A 12,050-nucleotide genomic window follows, 5' to 3' on the forward strand; every position below is an offset into this window, starting at 1 on the left:
GACGGAGCGTTTGAGCAAATCAAACACTCACCTCCAGTCAACTGATCAATCCATCATCATTCTTTAGCTCACTCCACCACCCCAGTTCAGACATGGCCATATGCAAATCAGTCTGACCCTGTGCCTCATGGGAACAGTCCAGCCCGAACTGCCAAGCCATGTCTTCCCTGGACCGGAAACCAGCATCCTGGGACCGGTTTCGGGTTCATATCCCTCATCAGCCATGCTATCTTGAATCCAGTGGCAAAGTGAGCATGGAACCCACGTCTGGGCATACCCTGCCAACTTAGGGCGAACAAAGCGATACCAAAGGGGATGATGGACGGAGCGTTTGAGCAAATCAAACACTCACCTCCAGTCAACTGATCTAGGTTTAATCCATCATCATTCTTTAGCTCACTCCACCACCCCAGTTCAGACATGGCCATATGCAAATCAGTCTGACCCTGTGCCTCATGGGAACAGCCCAGCCCGAACTGCCAAGCCATGTCTTCCCTGGACCGGAAACAAGCATCCTGGGACCGGTTTCAGGTTCATAACCCTCATCAGCCAGGCTATCTTGAATCCAGTGGCAAAGTGAGCAAGGAACCCACGTCTGGGCATACCCTGCCAACTTAGTGCGAACAAAGCGATACCAAAGGTGATGATGGACGGAGCGTTTGAGCAAATCAAACACTCACCTCCAGTCAACTGATCTAGGTTTAATCCATCATCATTCTTTAGCTCACTCCACCACCCCAGTTCAGACATGACCATATGCAAATCATTCTGACCCTGTGCCTCATGGGAACAGTCCAGCCCGAACTGCCAAGCCATGTCTTCCCTGGACCGGAAACGAGCATCCTGGGACCGGTTTCGGGTTCATAACCCTCATCAGCCAGGCTATCTTGAATCCAGTGGCAAAGTGAGCAAGAAACCCACGTCTGGGCATACCCTGCCAACTTAGGGCGAACAAAGCGATACCAAAGGGGATGATGGACAGAGCGTTTGAGCAAATCAAACACTCACCTCCAGTCAACTGATCTAGGTTTAATCCATCATCATTCTTTAGCTCACTACACCACCCCAGTTCAGAGATGGCCATATGCAAATCAGTCTGACCCTGTGCCTCATGGGAACAGTCCAGCCCGAACTGCCAAGCCATGTCTTCCCTGGACCGGAAACAAGCATCCTGGGACCGGTTTCGGGTTCATAACCATCATCTGCCAGGCTATCTTGAATCCAGTGGCAAAGTGAGCAAGAAACCCACGTCTGGGCATACCCTGCCAACTTAGGGCGAACAAAGCGATACCAAAGGGGATGATGGACGGAGCGTTTGAGCAAATCAAACACTCACCTCCAGTCAACTGATCTAGGTTTAATCCATTCACTTTCTTTAGCTCACTCCACCACCCCAGTTCAGACATGGCCATATGCAAATCAGTCTGACCCTGTGCCTCATGGGAACAGTCCAGCCCGAACTGCCAAGCCATGTCTTCCCTGGACCGGAAACAAGCATCCTGGGACCGGTTTCGGGTTCATAACCCTCATCAGCCAGGCTATCTTGAATCCAGTGGCAAAGCGAGCAAGGAACCCATGTCTGGGCATACCCTGCCAACTTAGGGCGAACAAAGCGATACCAAAGGGGATGATGGACGGAGCGTTTGAGCAAATCAAACACTCACCTCCAGTCAACTGATCTAGGTTTAATCCATTCACATTCTTTAGCTCACTCCACCACCCCAGTTCAGACATGGCCATATGCAAATCAGTCTGACCCTGTGCCTCATGGGAACAGTCCAGCCCGAACTGCCAAGCCATGTCTTCCCTGGACCGGGAACAAGCAACCTGGGACCGGTTTTGGGTTCATAACCCTCATCAGCCAGGCTATCTTGAATCCAGTGGCAAAGTGAGCAAGGAACCCACGTCTGGGCATACCCTGCCAACTTAGGGCGAACAAAGCGATACCAAAGGGGATGATGGACGGAGCGTTTGAGCAAATCAAACACTCACCTCCAGTCAACTGATCTAGGTTTAATCCATCATCATTCTTTAGCTCACTCCACCACCCCAGTTCAGACATGACCATATGCAAGTCAGTCTGACCCTGTGCCTCATGGGAACAGTCCAGCCCGAACTGCCAAGCCATGTCTTCCCTGGACCGGAAACGAGCATCCTGGGACCGGTTTCGGGTTCATAACCCTCATCAGCCAGGCTATCTTGAATCCAGTGGCAAAGTGAGCAAGAAACCCACATCTGGGCATACCCTGCCAACTTAGGGCGAACAAAGCGATACCAAAGGGGATGATGGCCGGAGCGTTTGAGCAAATCAAACACTCACCTCCAGTCAACTGATCAATCCATCATCATTCTTTAGCTCACTCCACCACCCCAGTTCAGACATGGCCATATGCAAATCAGTCTGACCCTGTGCCTCATGGGAACAGTCCAGCCCGAACTGCCAAGCCATGTCTTCCCTGGACCGGAAACAAGCATCCTGGGACCGGTTTCAGGTTCATAACCCTCATCAGCCAGGCTATCTTGAATCCAGTGGCAAAGTGAGCAAGGAACCCACGTCTGGGCATACCCTGCCAACTTAGGGCGAACAAAGCGATACCAAACGGGATGATGGACGGAGCGTTTGAGCAAATCAAACACTCACCTCCAGTAAACTGAACTAGGTTTAATCCATCATTATTCTTTAGCTCACTCCACCACCCCAGTTCAGACATGGCCATATGCAAATCAGTCTGACCCTGTGCCTCATGGGAACAGTCCAGCTCGAAACTGCCAAGCCATGTCTTCCCTGGACCGGAAACAAGCATCCTGGGACCGGTTTCGGGTTCATAAACCTCATCAGCCAGGCTATCTTGAATCCAGTGGCAAAGTGAGCAAGGAACCCACGTCTGGGCATACCCTGCCAACTTAGGGCAAACAAAGCGATACCAAAGGGGATGATGGACGGAGCATTTGAGCAAATCAAACACTCACCTCCAGTCAACTGATCTAGGTTTAATCCATTCACTTTCTTTAGCTCACTCCACCATCCCAGTTCAGACATGGCCATATGCAAATCAGTCTGACCCTGTGCCTCATGGGAGCAGTCCAGCCCGAACTGCCAAGCAATGTCTTCCCTGGACCGGAAACAAGCATCCTGGGACCGGTTTCGGGTTCATAACCCTCATCAGCCAGGCTATCTTGAATCCAGTGGTAAAGTGAGCAAGGAACCCACGTCTGGGCATACCCTGCCACCTTAGGGCGAACAAAGCGATACCAAAGGGGATGATGGACGGAGCGTTTGAGCAAATCAAACACTCACCTCCAGTCAACTGATCTAGGTTTAATCCATCATCATTCTTTAGCTCACTCCACCACCCCAGTTCAGACATGGCCATATGCAAATCAGTCTGACCCTGTGCCTCATGGGAACAGCCCAGCCCGAACTGCCAAGCCATGTCTTCCCTGGACCGGAAACAAGCATCCTGGGACCGGTTTCGGGTTCATAACCCTCATCAGCCAGGCTATCTTGAATCCAGTGGCAAAGTGAGCAAGGAACCCACGTCTGGGCATACCCTGCCAACTTAGTGCGAACAAAGCGATACCTAAGGGGATGATGGACGGAGCGTTTGAGCAAATCAAACACTCACCTCCAGTCAACTGATCTAGGTTTAATCCATCATCATTCTTTAGCTCACTCCACCACCCCAGTTCAGACATGACCATATGCAAATCAGTCTGACCCTGTGCCTCATGGGAACAGTCCAGCCCGAACTGCCAAGCCATGTCTTCCCTGGACCGGAAACGAGCATCCTGGGACCGGTTTCGGGTTCATAACCCTCATCAGCCAGGCTATCTTGAATCCAGTGGCAAAGTGAGCAAGAAACCCACGTCTGGGCATACCCTGCCAACTTAGGGCGAACAAAGCGATACCAAAGGGGAGGATGGACGGAGCGTTTGAGCAAATCAAACACTCACCTCCAGTCAACTGATCAATCCATCATCATTCTTTAGCTCACTCCACCACCCCAGTTCAGACATGGCCATATGCAAATCAGTCTGACCCTGTGCCTCATGGGAACAGTCCAGCCCGAACTGCCAAGCCATGTCTTCCCTGGAACGGAAACCAGCATCCTGGGACCGGTTTCGGGTTCATATCCCTAATCAGCCATGCTATCTTGAATCCAGTGGCAAAGTGAGCATGGAACCCACGTCTGGGCATACCCTGCCAACTTAGGGCGAACAAAGCGATACCAAAGGGGATGATGGACGGAGCGTTTGAGCAAATCAAACACTCACCTCCAGTCAACTGATCTAGGTTTAATCCATCATCATTCTTTAGCTCACTCCACCACCCCAGTTCAGACATGGCCATATGCAAATCAGTCTGACCCTGTGCCTCATGGGAACAGCCCAGCCCGAACTGCCAAGCCATGTCTTCCCTGGACCGGAAACAAGCATCCTGGGACCGGTTTCAGGTTCATAACCCTCATCAGCCAGGCTATCTTGAATCCAGTGGCAAAGTGAGCAAGGAACCCACGTCTGGGCATACCCTGCCAACTTAGTGCGAACAAAGCGATACCAAAGGGGATGATGGACGGAGCGTTTGAGCAAATCAAACACTCACCTCCAGTCAACTGATCTAGGTTTAATCCATCATCATTCTTTAGCTCACTCCACCACCCCAGTTCAGACATGACCATATGCAAATCATTCTGACCCTGTGCCTCATGGGAACAGTCCAGCCCGAACTGCCAAGCCATGTCTTCCCTGGACCGGAAACGAGCATCCTGGGACCGGTTTCGGGTTCATAACCCTCATCAGCCAGGCTATCTTGAATCCAGTGGCAAAGTGAGCAAGAAACCCACGTCTGGGCATACCCTGCCAACTTAGGGCGAACAAAGCGATACCAAAGGGGAGGATGGAATGAGCGTTTGAGTAAATCAAACACTCACCTCCAGTCAACTGATCAATCCATCATCATTCTTTAGCTCACTACACCACCCCAGTTCAGACATGGCCATATGCAAATCAGTCTGACCCTGTGCCTCATGGGAACAGTCCAGCCCGAACTGCCAAGCCATGTCTTCCCTGGACCGGAAACAAGCATCCTGGGACCGGTTTCGGCTTCATAACCATCATCTGCCAGGCTATCTTGAATCCAGTGGCAAAGTGAGCAAGAAACCCACGTCTGGGCATACCCTGCCAACTTAGGGCGAACAAAGCGATACCAAAGGGGATGATGGACGGAGCGTTTGAGCAAATCAAACACTCACCTCCAGTCAACTGATCTAGGTTTAATCCATCATCATTCTTTAGCTCACTCCACCACCCCAGTTCAGACATGGCCATATGCAAATCAGTCTGACCCTGTGCCTCATGGGAACAGCCCAGCCCGAACTGCCAAGCCATGTCTTCCCTGGACCGGAAACAAGCATCCTGGGACCGGTTTCAGGTTCATAACCCTCATCAGCCAGGCTATCTTGAATCCAGTGGCAAAGTGAGCAAGGAACCCACGTCTGGGCATACCCTGCCAACTTAGTGCGAACAAAGCGATACCAAAGGGGATGATGGACGGAGCGTTTGAGCAAATCAAACACTCACCTCCAGTCAACTGATCTAGGTTTAATCCATCATCATTCTTTAGCTCACTCCACCACCCCAGTTCAGACATGACCATATGCAAATCATTCTGACCCTGTGCCTCATGGGAACAGTCCAGCCCGAACTGCCAAGCCATGTCTTCCCTGGACCGGAAACGAGCATCCTGGGACCGGTTTCGGGTTCATAACCCTCATCAGCCAGGCTATCTTGAATCCAGTGGCAAAGTGAGCAAGAAACCCACGTCTGGGCATACCCTGCCAACTTAGGGCGAACAAAGCGATACCAAAGGGGATGATGGACAGAGCGTTTGAGCAAATCAAACACTCACCTCCAGTCAACTGATCTAGGTTTAATCCATCATCATTCTTTAGCTCACTACACCACCCCAGTTCAGAGATGGCCATATGCAAATCAGTCTGACCCTGTGCCTCATGGGAACAGTCCAGCCCGAACTGCCAAGCCATGTCTTCCCTGGACCGGAAACAAGCATCCTGGGACCGGTTTCGGGTTCATAACCATCATCTGCCAGGCTATCTTGAATCCAGTGGCAAAGTGAGCAAGAAACCCACGTCTGGGCATACCCTGCCAACTTAGGGCGAACAAAGCGATACCAAAGGGGATGATGGACGGAGCGTTTGAGCAAATCAAACACTCACCTCCAGTCAACTGATCTAGGTTTAATCCATTCACTTTCTTTAGCTCACTCCACCACCCCAGTTCAGACATGGCCATATGCAAATCAGTCTGACCCTGTGCCTCATGGGAACAGTCCAGCCCGAACTGCCAAGCAATGTCTTCCCTGGACCGGAAACAAGCATCCTGGGACCGGTTTTGGGTTCATAACCCTAATCAGCCAGGCTATCTTGAATCCAGTGGCAAAGTGAGCAAGGAACCCACGTCTGGGCATACCCTGCCAACTTAGGGCGAACAAAGCGATACCAAAGGGGATGATGGACGGAGCGTTTGAGCAAATCAAACACTCACCTCCAGTCAACTGATCTAGGTTTAATCCATCATCATTCTTTAGCTCACTCCACCACCCCAGTTCAGACATGGCCATATGCAAATCAGTCTGACCCTGTGCCTCATGGGAACAGTCCAGCCCGAACTGCCAAGCCATGTCTTCCCTGGACCGGAAACAAGCATCCTGGGACCGGTTTCGGGTTCATAACCCTCATCAGCCAGGCTATCTTGAATCCAGTGGCAAAGCGAGCAAGGAACCCATGTCTGGGCATACCCTGCCAACTTAGGGCGAACAAAGCGATACCAAAGGGGATGATGGACGGAGCGTTTGAGCAAATCAAACACTCACCTCCAGTCAACTGATCTAGGTTTAATCCATTCACATTCTTTAGCTCACTCCACCACCCCAGTTCAGACATGGCCATATGCAAATCAGTCTGACCCTGTGCCTCATGGGAACAGTCCAGCCCGAACTGCCAAGCCATGTCTTCCCTGGACCGGGAACAAGCAACCTGGGACCGGTTTTGGGTTCATAACCCTCATCAGCCAGGCTATCTTGAATCCAGTGGCAAAGTGAGCAAGGAACCCACGTCTGGGCATACCCTGCCAACTTAGGGCGAACAAAGCGATACCAAAGGGGATGATGGACGGAGCGTTTGAGCAAATCAAACACTCACCTCCAGTCAACTGATCTAGGTTTAATCCATCATCATTCTTTAGCTCACTCCACCACCCCAGTTCAGACATGACCATATGCAAGTCAGTCTGACCCTGTGCCTCATGGGAACAGTCCAGCCCGAACTGCCAAGCCATGTCTTCCCTGGACCGGAAACGAGCATCCTGGGACCGGTTTCGGGTTCATAACCCTCATCAGCCAGGCTATCTTGAATCCAGTGGCAAAGTGAGCAAGAAACCCACATCTGGGCATACCCTGCCAACTTAGGGCGAACAAAGCGATACCAAAGGGGATGATGGCCGGAGCGTTTGAGCAAATCAAACACTCACCTCCAGTCAACTGATCAATCCATCATCATTCTTTAGCTCACTCCACCACCCCAGTTCAGACATGGCCATATGCAAATCAGTCTGACCCTGTGCCTCATGGGAACAGTCCAGCCCGAACTGCCAAGCCATGTCTTCCCTGGACCGGAAACAAGCATCCTGGGACCGGTTTCAGGTTCATAACCCTCATCAGCCAGGCTATCTTGAATCCAGTGGCAAAGTGAGCAAGGAACCCACGTCTGGGCATACCCTGCCAACTTAGGGCGAACAAAGCGATACCAAACGGGATGATGGACGGAGCGTTTGAGCAAATCAAACACTCACCTCCAGTAAACTGAACTAGGTTTAATCCATCATTATTCTTTAGCTCACTCCACCACCCCAGTTCAGACATGGCCATATGCAAATCAGTCTGACCCTGTGCCTCATGGGAACAGTCCAGCTCGAAACTGCCAAGCCATGTCTTCCCTGGACCGGAAACAAGCATCCTGGGACCGGTTTCGGGTTCATAACCCTCATCAGCCAGGCTATCTTGAATCCAGTGGCAAAGTGAGCAAGGAACCCACGTCTGGGCATACCCTGCCAACTTAGGGCAAACAAAGCGATACCAAAGGGGATGATGGACGGAGCATTTGAGCAAATCAAACACTCACCTCCAGTCAACTGATCTAGGTTTAATCCATTCACTTTCTTTAGCTCACTCCACCATCCCAGTTCAGACATGGCCATATGCAAATCAGTCTGACCCTGTGCCTCATGGGAGCAGTCCAGCCCGAACTGCCAAGCAATGTCTTCCCTGGACCGGAAACAAGCATCCTGGGACCGGTTTCGGGTTCATAACCCTCATCAGCCAGGCTATCTTGAATCCAGTGGTAAAGTGAGCAAGGAACCCACGTCTGGGCATACCCTGCCACCTTAGGGCGAACAAAGCGATACCAAAGGGGATGATGGACGGAGCGTTTGAGCAAATCAAACACTCACCTCCAGTCAACTGATCTAGGTTTAATCCATCATCATTCTTTAGCTCACTCCACCACCCCAGTTCAGACATGGCCATATGCAAATCAGTCTGACCCTGTGCCTCATGGGAACAGCCCAGCCCGAACTGCCAAGCCATGTCTTCCCTGGACCGGAAACAAGCATCCTGGGACCGGTTTCGGGTTCATAACCCTCATCAGCCAGGCTATCTTGAATCCAGTGGCAAAGTGAGCAAGGAACCCACGTCTGGGCATACCCTGCCAACTTAGTGCGAACAAAGCCATACCTAAGGGGATGATGGACGGAGCGTTTGAGCAAATCAAACACTCACCTCCAGTCAACTGATCTAGGTTTAATCCATCATCATTCTTTAGCTCACTCCACCACCCCAGTTCAGACATGACCATATGCAAATCAGTCTGACCCTGTGCCTCATGGGAACAGTCCAGCCCGAACTGCCAAGCCATGTCTTCCCTGGACCGGAAACGAGCATCCTGGGACCGGTTTCGGGTTCATAACCCTCATCAGCCAGGCTATCTTGAATCCAGTGGCAAAGTGAGCAAGAAACCCACGTCTGGGCATACCCTGCCAACTTAGGGCGAACAAAGCGATACCAAAGGGGAGGATGGACGGAGCGTTTGAGCAAATCAAACACTCACCTCCAGTCAACTGATCAATCCATCATCATTCTTTAGCTCACTCCACCACCCCAGTTCAGACATGGCCATATGCAAATCAGTCTGACCCTGTGCCTCATGGGAACAGTCCAGCCCGAACTGCCAAGCCATGTCTTCCCTGGAACGGAAACCAGCATCCTGGGACCGGTTTCGGGTTCATATCCCTAATCAGCCATGCTATCTTGAATCCACTGGCAAAGTGAGCATGGAACCCACGTCTGGGCATACCCTGCCAACTTAGGGCGAACAAAGCGATACCAAAGGGGATGATGGACGGAGCGTTTGAGCAAATTAAACACTCACCTCCAGTCAACTGATCTAGGTTTAATCCATCATCATTCTTTAGCTCACTCCACCACCCCAGTTCAGACATGGCCATATGCAAATCAGTCTGACCCTGTGCCTCATGGGAACAGCCCAGCCCGAACTGCCAAGCCATGTCTTCCCTGGACCGGAAACAAGCATCCTGGGACCGGTTTCAGGTTCATAACCCTCATCAGCCAGGCTATCTTGAATCCAGTGGCAAAGTGAGCAAGGAACCCACGTCTGGGCATACCCTGCCAACTTAGTGCGAACAAAGCGATACCAAAGGGGATGATGGACGGAGCGTTTGAGCAAATCAAACACTCACCTCCAGTCAACTGATCTAGGTTTAATCCATCATCATTCTTTAGCTCACTCCACCACCCCAGTTCAGACATGACCATATGCAAATCATTCTGACCCTGTGCCTCATGGGAACAGTCCAGCCCGAACTGCCAAGCCATGTCTTCCCTGGACCGGAAACGAGCATCCTGGGACCGGTTTCGGGTTCATAACCCTCATCAGCCAGGCTATCTTGAATCCAGTGGCAAAGTGAGCAAGAAACCCACGTCTGGGCATACCCTGCCAACTTAGGGCGAACAAAGCGATACCAAAGGGGAGGATGGACTGAGCGTTTGAGTAAATCAAACACTCACCTCCAGTCAACTGATCAATCCATCATCATTCTTTAGCTCACTCCACCACCCCAGTTCAGACATGGCCATATGCAAATCAGTCTGACCCTGTGCCTCATGGGAACAGTCCAGCCCGAACTGCCAAGCCATGTCTTCCCTGGACCAGAAATAAACATCCTGGGACCGGTTTCGGGTTCATAACCCTCATCAGCCAGGCTATCTTGAATCCAGTGGCAAAGTGAGCAAGGAACCCACGTCTGGGCATACCCTGCCAACTTAGGGCGAACAAAGCGATACCAAAGGGGATGATGGACAGAGCGTTTGAGCAAATCAAACACTCACCTCCAGTCAACTGATCTAGATTTAATCCATCATCATTCTTTAGCTCACTACACCACCCCAGTTCAGAGATGGCCATATGCAAATCAGTCTGACCCTGTGCCTCATGGGAACAGTCCAGCCCGAACTGCCAAGCCATGTCTTCCCTGGACCGGAAACAAGCATCCTGGGACCGGTTTCGGGTTCATAACCATCATCTGCCAGGCTATCTTGAATCCAGTGGCAAAGTGAGCAAGAAACCCACGTCTGGGCATACCCTGCCAACTTAGGGCGAACAAAGCGATACCAAAGGGGATGATGGACGGAGCGTTTGAGCAAATCAAACACTCACCTCCAGTCAACTGATCTAGGTTTAATCCATCATCATTCTTTAGCTCACTCCACCACCCCAGTTCAGACATGGCCATATGCAAATCAGTCTGACCCTGTGCCTCATGGGAACAGTCCAGCCCGAACTGCCAAGCGATGTCTTCCCTGGACCGGAAACAAGCATCCTGGGACCGGTTTCGGGTTCATAACCCTCATCAGCCAGGCTATCTTGAATCCAGTGGCAAAGTGAGCAAGGAACCCACGTCTGGGCATACCCTGCCAACTTAGGGCGAACAAAGCGATACCAAAGGGGATGATGGACGGAGCGTTTGAGCAAATCAAACACTCACCTCCAGTCAACTGATCTAGGTTTAATCCATCATCATTCTTTAGCTCACTCCACCACCCCAGTTCAGACATGGCCATATGCAAATCAGTCTGACCCTGTGCCTCATGGGAACAGTCCAGCCCGAACTGCCAAGCCATGTCTTCCCTGGACCGGAAACAAGCATCCTGGGACCGGTTTCGGGTTCATAACCCTCATCAGCCAGGCTATCTTGAATCCAGTGGCAAAGTGAGCAAGGAACCCATGTCTGGGCATACCCTGCCAACTTAGGGCGAACAAAGCGATACCAAAGGGGATGATGGACGGAGCGTTTGAGCAAATCAAACACTCACCTCCAGTCAACTGATCTAGGTTTAATCCATCATCATTCTTTAGCTCACTGCACCACCCCAGTTCAGACATGGCCATATGCAAATCAGTCTTACCCTGTGTCTCATGGGAACAGTCCAGCACGAACTGCCAAGCCATGTCTTACCTGGACCGGAAACAAGCATCCTGGGACCAGTTTCGTGTTCTTAACCCTCATCAGCCAGGCTATCTTGAATCCAGTGGCAAAGTGAGCAAGGAACCCATGTCTGGGCATACCCTGCCAACTTAGGGCGAACAAAGCGATACCAAAGGGGATGATGGACGGAGCGTTTGAGCAAATCAAACACTCACCTCCAATCAACCGATCTAGGTTTAATCCATCATCATTCTTTAGCTCACTCCACCACCCCAGTTCAGACATGGCCATATGCAAATCAGTCTGACCCTGTGCCTCATGGGAACAGTCCAGCCCGAACTGCCAAGCCATGTCTTCCCTGGACCGGAATCAAGAATCCTGAGTCCGGTTTCGGGTTCATAACCCTCATCAGCCAGGCTATCTTGAATCCAGTCGCAAAGTGAGCAAGGAACCCACGTCTGGGCATACCCTGC

This window comes from Triturus cristatus, chromosome 1_1 (genome assembly GCF_964204655.1).
Source record: "Triturus cristatus chromosome 1_1, aTriCri1.1, whole genome shotgun sequence".
Classification (NCBI taxonomy): Eukaryota; Metazoa; Chordata; class Amphibia; order Caudata; family Salamandridae; genus Triturus; species Triturus cristatus.